Genomic DNA, 14,891 nt, shown 5'->3' on the forward strand with positions numbered 1-14,891 from the left:
GTGTTAAGCAGTTAGATCAAAAATAACCGAGTCAAAATGCTCGCTCTCTCTCTCTCTCAGTCAGTGGTATAGTTAAAGCAGTGTCATAGCGGCGGATTTTGCCCCCCCCCCCCATGAAAGTTGAATCCCCCCTCGAAAAAGTCCTAGCTATGCCGAGTCCAATAACCTTCATTTACCGATCATAGCCAAGTTCAACCTCAAATTGTTAGAGTGGGGGGGTCTTTGAAAAAAAATTGTACGGGGATGTGCCCGATTTTGGAAAATATTTTGTCAACAGATAATAATAAACATGTTCTACTGTTTGACATGTTTTCAGAATGTCCTTTATATAACCCAATATTTCAATGATTTCTGTTAAATTTTTTTTGTTGCATGCTGGTTTTGGTATGTTACAAGTTTGCTGATACGGAATATTTACTTTTTTGGGCAGACTAATTGAAAATTACTTTGTACCTGTTCCCTTTGTTTTCATGTTAAGAATAGACAGCTAAACATGGGTCGATAGTAAGGTAGGGACCGAGTCCGGGAATTCGAGTCCGCTTGGGTAGTTGAGTACCCGGGCAGGAATTCCATGCCCGGATACCCGAAATTTTTAAGTTTTTTTTCCCGGTTTTGTAGTGTCCCTGGACCTAGACCTAAATGCTAGGATCATTCATGGTTGACCTAAAAAAAAAAAAAAAAAAAAAAATTTAATTTTTCATGGTGTTTAATATTTTTAATATGAAAATTGATACTTTGTATTCATGTCATACTCTATTAATGATTTCAAAATGCATTCAAATTCAATGCATTTTGAAATCATTAATAGAGTATGACATGAATACAAAGTATCAATTTTCATATTAAAAATAAAACATCTTAATTTTTTTTAGGTCAACCATGAATGATCCTAGCATTTAGGTCTAGGTCCAGGACACTACAAAACCGAAAAAAAAAACTTAAAAAAAAAATCCCAACCCTGATCGATAGTCAAGAACTAAACATATTAATGTGTTCTGTTCATTGAAATACACTTCGTCACTATCTACAACCCATGCTGCACTAGATAACAAATCAGTACAGAAAATTGAAATGGAAGAAATGCATTATGGGAAGTGTGTGATATCTTCTCTGGTTAGCTGATATTGCATTTTTTGTTTGAATGAGAATAGACCGATTCAAATTCAAGTCTTCCAAGTAGTGGCGGCGCTACGGGGGGCAATGGGCAATGGGGTATTTCCCCCCCAATTTTTTCTTTCCCCCTAGTTTTCCCCCCAATTTTGAGACAAAAACCCTAAAATTACATAAATTTCCACTTTTTGCAGCAATTTGCATAAAATTTGTCGATTTTCCCCTTGAAATTCACTTTGCCCCCCAATTGCCCCTGAAAAAAATTCTTGGTGTTGCCACTGATACCAAGTAAAAAGCAGACACCTGTATTCCAAGTAAAAGTCAGTTGTCTGTTCTGCTGTATGTATCAGCAGACAGTGCAGTTTTATTACAGAGATCACAGATATTCAGCTCATTTATATATACAAAATGACAAAACACTCAGGCACTTGAGGTGTACACATACTATGGCTATTCCACTTGAAATGCTTACTCCCCTTATGATAGACAATGCCTTAATCGACCGTACAGGGGTGTAGATTTCAAATGGAGTCCCCCATTCAGGTAACCCCATTTGAAATTCACACTCCCTGTGTGGAAAATTAAGGTCATGTCTTCCATAGGGGGTGATGTATTTCAACTGGAACAACCCATATAATGAATAAATACATCCACACAAACACCTCGCGATAGAGCACACACATATCTACTACACAACATTTTAAACCTAATATAAAAATCTCAACAATGTTTACACTCACATGAGTGGTAATTCTTCCCTTTAGATTCAAGATCTTTGTAGATCTTTAGAAGCAAAAACAAAGAAAGAGACAAGGTTTATCTTATAACTTAAAGGAGTATTTCGTGATCCTAGCATCCTCTATTTATGTCATTTTTCATTAGATATCCACGAAAAAACCTATTCCCAAAATTTCAGTTGATTCGAAGTTGCGTCACGTGAGTTATGCATGATTATGTGTATTACACTGCTCCATAGACAATACGTTGTAATTTCGTTCTGGTCCCTCAGCACGAAATTCAAATTTCACGATATCTTTGCTAAACGAATTAATCTGCAAGAAATATTTTGTACATAAACATTATGTAGCCAGAGTATTCCAGCGATATAAAAATCTCAACTTTTTTTTAGAAAAGTGGGGGGATGAGGCTGTGGATCACGAAATGCCCCTTTAATTGAAGGTTAACTCTTGAAAAAAATGTGCGCAGTTAACATTGACCCTGCATGTTGCAGCATAAAAAACAATGCATGGATACTAGCTATTTCCTATAAGTCGCCTATGAAAAGACCCTGTGGTAGTGTGGTACTAAGAATTCCATAGTCTACACTGTACTCTATGTATAAAGTTTTATAGTGTACACATACGTGACCAGAGATTTTCAAAACATACTCTATATAGGATTTGCCATTTTGAGCAAAAAACAGTCTTAAACAGAAATTCAGCATGGTTGAAAAACAAATTTTACTCCTAAACAGGACTGTATCTGAAAGGTACAGGTTTTTTTTATCATTTTCTAATATTTATGTTTGAGTGATGGTCTTGATGCAAGTCAGAAAATGCCACAAAAACACTTAGATACACTGAAATAAATGCACCAACTATATGTTCAAAAGCGCCTGTTTTCTAGAAAACAGGCATTTTTGACCCCCTAAACGCAACTTGCAACTTGCATTCATTCTCTGAAAAGAACCCCTTTCCACATTTACTGGTCACGCATGTGTATAATATGAAATTTGGGGACCTAAACAATAAAAAGTGGAATTTTACTTCATACTTCCTACCTATACATTTCACTCTTTTTGTTACATAAACCACCCATATGTTTTTCACTCCCACGTCCCACCATGATTGGCATGTGATTTTTTAAAATACCGAGCATGACAATGATAATGAGCATGACAATGCGTCATGTTTTCTATTTAGGGGGGTGTGGATTGTAACTGGAATAGCCAAATATGGCACAATTACTTCAAATCAACAGCCTTGACGTGAACACTCAAGCTTAACACTAACTTAAGTTACACCCCGTGAATTGTCGTCATACAGTAATGCAGAGTAAACTGTGTGTTTGCAAGTCATGAACTCTTGTGTAATGTAAGTTAATGTGAATGCCTAATCAGGTGGAACTACAAAACAATACATATTTTTTGCAAGTCACCAAGTTTTATATCACTTATGTCAATAACTTTGCACTTGGTGAGCCACCTTGGACCACTTAACCTGGACAAAGGACCTTTCAATTTTGTGCTGAAAAATTTTGGTACAGTTCTGATAAAAGATGCCCATGAGTCTCACTTAAGGGATCTAAAATGAGCGTTTATTGCGTTTCGATAGTATTTTTTGTGGCACATGAGAGCACCTCAGACCTATCGAATTGCATTCTGAATACGAAGCATGTCTTTCTGATATCAAATAATTATCATTTTTTGAAAATCACAATATAATACAAATTTTATGACAAATTATAAAAATTTGACATTTTTCTAATTTTTGATATATAACAGTCCTCGAAGTAAATTATATAAATCTAATGATATATTCTTAAAGTGTATGTAGCAGGGAGATAAAGCCGACGGTCAATTGAAAATTTTGACCTTTCATATTGAAGATATGGATTTTTTTTCCAAAAAGACCTAATTCTTTTGGGTGTTTTGGGAAAAAAAATCCATATCTTCAATACGAAAGGTCAAAATTTTCAATTGATCGTCTTTTCAACCCACCTACATACACTTTAAGTATAAATCATCAGATTTATAAAGTTTACTTCAAGTACTGTTAAATATCAAAAATATCAATTTTATGATTTGCCATAAAATGTGTATTAAATTGCAATTTCAAAAATTCAAAATTATTTGATATCAGAAGGACATTCTTCAGTATTCAGAATGCAATCGATATGTCTGATAATGCTCTAATGTCCCAAAATAAATACTGTCCAAGCGTTCATACCCCAGCCCTTAATTCAAGCTTAAATTATTAGAAATCTGTTGGTTTGAATTAAGTACATGTATTTACCTTTCAAGTACATTATTCAAATTGGTCTATTCCAGTTGAAATCCATAAACCCATTTTGGAAGACACGCCCTTAATTTCAAATGAAGTCACCCATCAGGTACCCTCATAAAATTCTAACTCCCTGAGTGGAGGATTACGGGCATGTCTCCCATAAAGGGTGTATGGATTTCAACGATCACCCATGTATACTAGCTTTAAGCTAATGTACCGGTATGTAATCATTTAAAGAATTGGCTTGGCAGTGGTGCCAGGGGGTGGGGGGATTCCCCCAGTCAGCACCATGCCCCCAGTAAAAAGCCAAAATTACAAAAATTCCCACTTTTCGGAACAATTTTGTGCAAAATTGTTGATTTCCCCCTATAAATTACCCCCCCCCTGCACCCACCAAAACAAATTCCTGGTACCATCACTGAGAATTGGCATTAACTGTGAAGTATTCCAAATTTTGTTTTTTCAGGGCCTCCCTTGAAAATTAGTACCTTGCATTCAAGGCTACCCTGCCTAACGACCGATTAAACAATAATTACGGTAAATTAAAAAGCATTTCAGCATTTTTTTTTATCAAATTGGGTCACCGAACCAGACTGATACCCACTACTTAGTAGTGACTACTATTTGCTAAGCTAAAAAATGGGTCAATATGTACATAGAAATGACCACTGCAAATATGCTGTTGTTGTAAATAAATGGCAAAACGTGTTAAATCCTAGGCTGGATTTAATCACTTTTCTTTCATGATGTTTAAACAAGAATTAAGTTGACCAAAACAAATCGTACAGTGGCTGCACAGAGACTTTCACTGTGGTTTTCAAATCCACTGAATCAGAACATAGCATTCCTACTGTGTTGTGGGGAAATATTTGAAGATTTATATTTTCACTTTTTTAAGCACTAAAATAAAAACTTTTGAGGCAGAATTTTAAATTGCAGTAAACCTGTAAAATATCCCTGCAAAAATGGCCTATTCCCATTGATCACCATAAACCTCTTAATGGAAGACATGACCTTAATATCTCACACATGGGGGTGTAGATTTCAAATGGAATCACTCATTTAGGTAACCTCATTTGAAATTCAAACTCCCTGCGTGGGAGATTAAGGCCATGTCTTCCATAGGGGGTGTATGGATTTAACCTGGAACCGCCCAATTGCTGAGAGCCTATGACATAAATATCCTGTGAAATTGTTCCTAACCATGCAAACCACACAAACATTACATGTAACTTGGTGAATGATTATTCAAAATGGGCAATTCCATTTGAAATCCACATGACCTTAATCTTCCACACAGGGAGTTTGAATTTCAAATGGGCTTAGCTGAATGGCTGACTCCATATCTACCTACGGAAGACATGACCTTAATCTCCCACACATGGGATGCAACGCCCCTATGTCTTCCATATAAGGGGAGTATGGATTTCAACTGGAATAGACCAGTGCAACAAAATATTGCAGTAAATACAGATATGTTCAACTTATTAAATAGAGTGTAACATTGACAAACCCATGTTTACCAGCATAGCAAGAAGTTGCACATACTTTCTAGAGTAGGCGGCCTGAGAACACTATACAATTATTACATTGAAATGAAAAAATGGAAATTTCCACTGTATTATTGTTTTACGGTATATGATTTTGAACTTATTTTGAACTGTTCCAAACTTTTTTTGTAATTTGTGAATTTAAGCTTCTGCCAAAGGATCACAAACATAATTACAATATTTTATTTTGTATACACATTGCTTTTGAAAAATTCTTGATATAACCCTATACCTGAAACATTCACTAGTATCTCACACATATATGGCCTATGCCAATTGAAATCCATACACACCCTGTGAAGACATGACATTAATCTTCCACACAGGGAATGTGAATTTCAAATAAGGTTACCATAAAATTTACACCCCCTGTGTAGGAGATTAAGGTTATGTCTTCCATATGGGTGTATAGATTTCAACTGCAATAGACCATTATACCAATATCCCTGTACACTTACATGGCCTTTCAATGTCTGGTACCCAAACTTATACTCCAAAACTTGAGGTCAACTTTTAAGCTATGAAGGTCATTGAACAGTGCCACTGGAAATGAGACCATGTTAGATCATCACAACTGAGCTCATCTCAAAGGCAAAGTTCAATAACATCCATTCAACAAGCAAAGTCCAAAACTTCAATTAAATTAAACAGAAATCAAATTGATAAGATTAAGAGCTTACATAAAATTGACCTTTTTGGTAAATCCCATAATTCTGTGCGGTTAGACCTGAGATGTTGTTATTTGATGTCATACCGATGTGTACATCATTTAGTGACATTATGTACTGCGCATTTCAAAGCTGTAAAGTGCGCAATACCAATGTGCGCATCGGCGTGACAACATCTCAGGTCTACCCTCAAAGGCTTATGGGATTTACCAAAAAGGTCAATTGATTACAACTTTGCCTAATATAAATAAGGTAATTACATGTATATCATATGAAGAAGGAATGTCAGTCTCAGATTTGAATTGGGAAGGGACCCTCAGGCCTCAATCAAAACCAAGAATATTCTTTGTCCTTTTTATCTACAATTTTCATCATCCTTTGGTCATAACAAAGGTTGTACTGACAGTACTGTAACACAGTACTGATTAAAATATAACAAACAAAGAAAATAAGTACATAGTTTATAGGGTTGATGTCCACAAGGCTGTTGTCGACAATATTGTTGACAAAGCAATTTTCCTGATTGTCGACAAGCATGGATCAATTTTCGACAAAAATTAATCATTACAAAAATTAGAGAAAAGCTTAACTTCACAATTATTTGCCATGAAATAACTGCAACAGTCTTCTATTTCATTCGTAAGTGGTGCAGATTATCCTTCCATTATAAATTCCAATATTCTTATGCATAATTGCGTATATCTGGTAATATTTTGATGCAAAAAACAATGACACATAACGTGGTCTCAGAACTTTGTTAATGTATTGCTTTGTCGACAACTTGTCGATGTCGGATCTTGAGATTTGTCGATTGTTGACAATGTAAATTCTACTCGACAACAGCCCTAATAGTCTTTGGACATAGGAATGAATGCTCTTACAATATGTTTTGAGAAAAGAGAACACACCATTAATTATAAGTCGGTCTGCTTTTTCGTAACTCTATAATCTGAGTGAGTTTTAGCTAGAATAAACTACTTGACACCATTGCCATACTTTTTGCTCTACTATACATACAAAATTGATATAATATTGATAAGATGGAAACTTAATATGAATTTATGGCGTGAAGTAGGCATACCATTATGTTGTGTGTCAGATAAGCTTCACAAATATCATGTACCATATCATCATTTCATTAACAGCCCAGGGATGTGAGCTTAACAACATCATTTTGGATGGGCGCTTGTTTTTTTGCAGTGTTTAAGCCAACAATATGTAAAAAAGGTCCAAAACAATATTCATCCATCATCATCAGTGTGTCATGTTTCACACCATGATTCAGCTTTGTATGGGCAATTAATAAACTAATATCACAGTTTGCTTGTTGTAAAGTCACTGGGTGGGCGCTTATAGGGGCATGGGCCGTCAATGGAATGAATACGGCAAGCTCAAGTTGCTTGTACAAAACTATACAGCTATCAAGGTTTTAGTTATAGTCAAAGATATTTAAACCCAAAGAGTACAGACTCTGCAATGTTTGCAAGTCGCTATATATAGAGGGCAACTAGTGTACCTCATTATTATTTTGCCATGCGCCCAGTAAACATTGATTTGAAGTACTTGCTTGTATGTGTTAGGCATACCAATAATGCCTGGTAAGTGCAACGCTCAAGTTTGGCAAATCATCGTTTGATTTTGGGCTTTACATAAAAGGCTGGAGGAACACTATTATTAGACTAAGAGAGAAAACACAATTTCGCATTCACGCTGTGAATATCACTTTTTAGCGTTTTTCTCGCTTTTAAAAGATTCATTTCTATCACAAATTTTTTTTCTGTGCCGGATGCATGCAGATTTTTTTGCCAATTTTAGAGCCTAAAATCATGCCTTTTCTTGCATTTTGCATTTGCAATCTTGCATTTTTGGTCAAAAAATTGTGTTTTTTTCTCCCAAGTCTAACTATTCTACTCTCCTTATGTGATCAATCAATATGGCAGGTTTACATGAGTCACTACTCTTTGGGTCTCATCTCTTCGGGTTTCAGTACATGTAATGCATTTTACAAAATGAAGTTTGTAAAAGAAACATTGAATATTTTCAAAATCAATTATACTGATTCTAATATTCAGTAAATGGAGTTATAATCAATTGCAATAAATTAGTGATCCGTGTGACCCGCGTGGAGCTCTAATAGCCCTACTGCAGTTTGATTGGTGAATGAATGGGTCTAGAAACACTTGGAATTCACATTTAATATGTTCATCAAACAAATATTATATTCCGTCTCGTCTGAAGTAACGCCATGTTGGATTTCACAACAGCATATTTGGGTTGCGTACCCTAACCTAACCTAATCATACGCATAGACGAGCGATTTGTCCGTATGCTGGCGATGCATTTGCGTAAACACACTGATTTGAATCTGCCACTAAGAAATCCAACATGGTGTTACTTCAACTTGAGACGAGACCGACTATAATATAGCTTGTTTGGCTAGTTTACTTTATCTAATGCTCAGAAATATACATTGAGCCCACAAGCAAATTGATTGCATTATGATTGTAAAAACTGCACGCCACAGAATTTACTTTGGATCAGACGACCGTGTTAGGTCAAAACTTTGTTCCCTCTCAACAACACAAACACCTACAAGCAGGGGTAGCGCTAGAACTAAACTCTCCAGTGTCCGCAGGGACCCCCAAACTTGCAGAAAATTAAAAAGTAGGGGGTCCGGAGTAGAGTTTGGTGAGTCCCAGTTGCACAAATGCAGCATAAATAGTATGTCTGCAATAGTGCTAGATTGAAAAACTGGGGGTCTGCAGGGACCCCTGAACTTGCAGAAAATTTAAAAACAGGGGGTCCAAACTCTATTTTGGTGGGTCCGGGATCCCAAAAAGCAACTTAGCGCTACCCCTGCCTACAAGGTTTTTTCTTGTCCATCTTAATACATTCTACATCATTTATTACATGTGTCAGTTCCTTATTATTAATTGAATACAAACTTATACCCTACAAAGTAATAGTTTAAGTAGAAGCGACACCACTTATGGTGAGTTGGAAGGGGAGGGGACGGGGGAGTGAGAATGGAGGGAAATTGTGGGACCTACCCTGTACGTCTCTTAACCCATTGGGTTTAGAGCCGGTCTATAAACACTCACTTTTGATTATGAAGGCAATTTTGAAGAGAACAGCTTCTATAACAAGAATCATTCATGTGTGCTATTATGCCATCAGTGGACTCCAGAAATCCTAGAGAGAATGGGTTATTCCAGATGAAATCCATCCAACCCATGGTAGACATGACCTTAATCTCCCACACAGGGGGTGTAGATTTCAAATGGAGTCACCCATTTAGATAACCTAATTTGAAATTCATACTTCCTGTGTGGGAGATTAAGGTCATGTCTTCCGTAAGGGGTGTATGGATTTCAACTAGAATAGTCTATCTCCTCCCTGATCAACCCTGGACAAAACACTGTATTACATGCATTACCCTGATCAGAACTGGCTGGAACAAGGTCTTTATCATGGGTCATCAGCTCCCCACCCCCCATTTTCCAGACGAGCCACCATTTTTTAAATTTTTGTTCTGCTGAGATTTTTAACCCGGGACTTCTCGCCAAAAGGCAAAGACCTTCACCAGTGCCATGCTGCTTCCAAGGGCAGTGCCCCAGGCCAATAACCTTTCAGTGCATTTTAGGCAAAAAAATATTTATACAGAAACAAATTAATTTTGTCCCCTGTAACAACTCACCCTGGTGCCTCCTCTAGTCAAATGGACGAAATAGTTCAGAAATTGCACTCGACTCATAATATTAAGAAGTTAGTATTTAGTACAAATAGATACTGAATTGATTATATTAACAGGCTAATAACCCAAAAGGACATGAAGAGGTCAGATACAAAAACCATGTTTAAACTTTTTGAGTTAAGACCACCAACATGTGCCCTACAAATGCTTCAGTAAATTGTTGTAAGCTTTTGACGAAAGCGTACTTCCACGATGTTGAAAAGGCGCAACTCACAACACCTATGACAGTGAAATTAACAATGCTTATGACATGCAAAGCATGCATACTATACTTCCAAGTCACCTTGTCAACAGCTCGGAAGTAAGTTCTCATCAAAAGTATACAGCAATTTACTATATTTTTAAATTGACACTACATGTATCTTAAAAATTCCAAGGTACATTTTTTAAACTATGATCACAAATAGCACATATTTCTTATTATTTTCCATACAGCTTTATTCTATAAGCTGAATAATCCCTGTCTTAACACAATAGTGGGTCTCGTCTCAAGATGGAAGTAACGCCATATTGGATTTTGCAGTGGCATCTTTGAATCAGTGTGTTTATGCAGTTGTGTCGCGCGTATGTAAAATCCCTCTTCTACATGAGTGTATACGCCCGTCGTGGGATTATATTTGAATCTGCCACTATGAAATCCAACATGGCGTTACTCTCAACTTGAGACAAAACAGACTATAATTGTAGACAGAATTAAAAAGACTAGTTTGCGTATGTTGTCTGTCAACCAGACCAAAACTGTGATACTGCGCAGGTCAGCAACCAATCACGTACAGCTATTACCCTGACGTCAGACGCAAACTAGTCTTTTTACTTCGGTCTTCAATTATATAGGCTAGCTCTGAGTATGCTTGCATCAAGGTAAATTATTGTTTGATTTCTGACCTTTGCTGAAGCAAATACCAAATGCTACGTACAAATAACGTCACCTACAACAGCTGCCTTGAATGGTTCAAGATGAATCCGTTATCTAGCCATCATGTTTGGTGATTCCCTAGCAACAACATCCACCTCATCATGCTTGCTCCTGGTCCCCGGATGTAAAAATTAAAGCTATATATTACGCCTAGAAAGGAAGGAAAGAAAAAACTTTTAAATTTTGGTATGTATCGGTATATTAGGCAATTCTTGGCCAAGCTTGTTCAATAAATACTCGTCAAGTTGACTGCACATACGCAACTTACACTGCATATGACTTCGTACCCTGCATGGACGCAATGTCAGGTACATTCCAGCTTGGCCAAGTATTACCTAATATATCTATAATAACTGTCTTCACTTGTACGTCTGCATTTAGATTGATGCTCTATGCATGTAAAATATCTTAATTGTATGTTCTTGGAGGACTTGACACATTTACGTCGCTATACAACAAATTTCCTAGTCTGAAATCAGGGTGTTAACTCGTAATTGAGTACTGCAATTCATTTGTGAGAGGCAGCCAGCACAGGAAATCATGTTACATGCAGTATACCTGACCTTGAATAGCTTAATGCGAGTGGGATGCCAGGGGCTATATTTTTGCAGTTTTAACCATTGAACTAAAAACTTGCAGTGTACATTTTAATATAAAATACATCTATTCAATATCTTGCTTTTTTGTTTGTTATCAGTTGAAGACAAAAAATATAGGAGTTCAACGGATGAGGACACAGAACACACCAAGGATCGATTATAGTTATACCTTGAATACATGCAAACAACTGAAAAGAGCAATTAAGGTAAACCAACTTGATGTGGGGTACAAGAAAGGACACAGGGAAACAAGAAACAACAAATGTAGGCACACCTCTGTGAGCTTTGACATGTTTCCTGTCCCACTGCTTTCTCTCTGTGCTTTAACTGTTTCCTCACATCAAGTTAGTTAATTTGCTCTTTTTATCTTAAAACTAACAAAAATCTATAAAAAGAAGCCCTACTTACCTGAATAAGATTGCTGATCATCATTTCTTCCCTATGTTCTTTACTACCCATTCCATACCCTCCTGTAATGGTGAAAAAAAAAATGTTGCATGAAATTTCCAAAAAAATTCTTCTGTCAGGCCTCGAAATAAGCCAGAATTTCTGAGGGCCATTTGGGCCCTTGAACTTAAATGTTTGAGGGCCCTCACAAATTTTTGTGGGCCCAAATTTGGGTCATTGGTTTTAACCTATGAACCCCACAAAAAAAGTGAGCAAATTGCCACAAATTTTGCGGGCCATTTGATTTGGGCCCGCCGGATGTGTCTTTTGTGGGCCCTCACTGATTTTCGGGGGCCGAGGGCCCTTGGGCCCTCCTTAATTCGAGCCCTGTCTTCTGTTCACTGTTTTTTTAACTAAGATTGGGCGCATTTTTTCAGCCCCTTCAGATCATGTCTTCCATAGGGGTGTATGGATTTCAGTTGGTATGGCCCACTTCTGGACATGAGCTTCCTGGTTATTAAGGGATCTAAAATGAGCGTTTATTGCGTTTCGACAGTATTTTTTGCGGGACATGAGAGCACCTCAGACCTATCGAATTGCATTCTGAATACGAAGCATGTCTTTCTGATATCAAATAATTTTCATTTTTTGAAAATCACAATATAATACAAATTGTATGACAAATTATAAAAATTTGATATTTGTCAAATTTTTGATATATAACAGTCCTCGAAGTAAATTATATAAATCTAATGATATATTCTTAAAGTGTATGTAGCAGGAGGAAAAGCCGACGGTCAATTGAAAATTTTAACCTTTCATATTGAAGATATGGATTTTTTCCCAAAAAGACCTAATTTTTTTTGGTGTTTTAGCAAAAAAAATCCATATCTTCAATACGAAAGGTCAAAATTTTCAATTGATCGTCGGCTTTTCATCCCACCTACATACACTTTAAGTATAAATCATCAGATTTATAAAGTTTACTTCAAGTACTGTTAAATATCAAACATATCAATTTTTAATGATTTGCCAATATTGCGAATTTCAAAAATCAAAATTATTTGATATCAGAATGACATTCTTCGTATTCAGAATGCAATTCGATATGTCTGATGTGCTCTAATGTCCCAAAATAAATACTGTCCAAAAGTTCATACCCCTTCCCTTAACTACACTACTCAGAAATGTACCTCAAGTCCATTTGGTTTCTCAAAAATCTCAAAGGAGAAAAAGCCACAAAGCAGTTGAGACCAAAGAAATATGGCTCGACAGGCATTTACTATGGAGTGCTAAACGTGCCTGAGCTACTTTGATTTTCATTGTGTAATGAATCATTCCTACTTAGCGCTCATATTGAAATTCCCTTACACAGGAAGGTGTGCGCCATCCTGCAGCTTTCCTGTGCTAGCCTTCTTTTGTTATAATCCTGGGCAGGGTGTATCACTGATGCATATAATCCATCCGTTTTATGACCGAGCTTTCCTGAGGCGTGCGCTTAGCGAGGGGAATCCTGCCTTCTTTCTGTGTGAAAACGTGGTAGGGTATTTCAATATGAGCCCTTACTGTTAAAAACCTTCCTTAGTCATAGCAGAGCACGCCTGTATTTGCCACACCCTATCTCGTAAAGTCTGTAGGTTCATCATTTCTGCTATCTCACTAGCCTTCTTTGCATTTAATAAATCTTGCTTGTTAGCGTATACTAATAAAGGCACTCCTATACTTACTGTTAAACCTTCCTTAGTCATAGCAGAGCACGCCTGTATTTGCCACACCCTATCTCGTATCGTCTGTAGGTTCATCATTTCTGCTATCTCACTAGCCTTCTTGGCATTTAATAAATTATCTATGCCCGTGGAACGGTGGCATAGATATTGTATTTGTTGTGTTTAGTCTTCTCCTTCTCCTTCTCCTCCTCCTTCTCCTTCTCAAGACCAGTCCTTTGCACTCCTCTAGCTCAAGAACCAAAGTAGCCTTGGGGCCCATACTTGGTACAATGATGGCCCATGACCCCTTAAAACATCCTAGGGTACCCTCGACCCCAGAGGTCAAAGGTCACGGGCTACAGGGGGCAATATGTGTGAAATTTCAAACAGCTCTAGCCCAAGAACTATAGTGCCCTCAGGGTTCATACTTGGTACAATGATAGCCCATGACCCTTAGAAGTAACATATGGTAGCCTCGACCCCAGAGGTCAAAGGTCATGGGCTACGGGGGCAATATGTGTACAATTTCAAACAGCTCTAGCCCTAGAACTATAGCGCTCTCAAGGTTCATACTTAGTACAATGATGGCCCATGACCCCCAGAAGTGACCCATGGTAGCCTCAACCCCAGAAGTCAAAGGTCAAGGGCTACAGGGGGCAATATATGTAAAATGTCAAACAGCTCTAGCCCAAGAACTATAGCGCCCTCAGGGTTCATACTTGATACAATGATGGCCCATAACCCTAGATGTATTCTGTGGTAGCCGCAACCCCAGAGGTCAAAGTTCAAAGGCTTTAAACTGCAAATTAGGTACGAACGATTAACACAGTGTAGCGCAATAGGCCGCATTTTGTTAGCTACCTGTATTTGCAATGATAACGGCCTGAATCGTACGGCAAGGAAACTGATCACTTGACAAAATCTCCCTTAAAAGGGAATGTGTAGGCATTTTGATTTTGGTTCTTTGGACCACCTCAATAGGTTGTCATGATGGGACAAGGAGTGTGGTTGGTTAAGGGGTGGGGTATAAGAGAGAGTGCGGTCAAGTCTGGTGGTGTTTAAGAGAGAGAGTGAGGGTCTGATGGGGTATAAGAAAGAGTGAAGGCTTAGTAGTGTATTAGAGAGAGTGTGGGCCAGTCTGGTGGTGTTTTAGAGCGTGAGTGTCTGGTTGAGAATAAGAGAGAGTGAGGGTCTGG

The 14,891-nt window shown here is 37.4% G+C and overlaps 1 long non-coding RNA gene across 1 annotated transcript; it reads right to left on the reverse strand.

Moving 5' to 3' along the window:
• Positions 1-7,483: 7,483 nt before the first annotated feature.
• LOC140163112 (uncharacterized) lies at positions 7,484-13,850 on the reverse strand. Its single transcript, XR_011860407.1, has 3 exons — positions 13,717-13,850; positions 12,011-12,072; positions 7,484-11,153 (listed from the first exon to the last, which is right to left on the reverse strand). It is a non-coding gene; the product is annotated as an uncharacterized lncRNA (long non-coding RNA).
• Positions 13,851-14,891: the final 1,041 nt, after the last annotated feature.

This window comes from Amphiura filiformis, chromosome 10 (genome assembly GCF_039555335.1).
Source record: "Amphiura filiformis chromosome 10, Afil_fr2py, whole genome shotgun sequence".
In the NCBI taxonomy this organism is placed as follows: Eukaryota; Metazoa; Echinodermata; class Ophiuroidea; order Amphilepidida; family Amphiuridae; genus Amphiura; species Amphiura filiformis.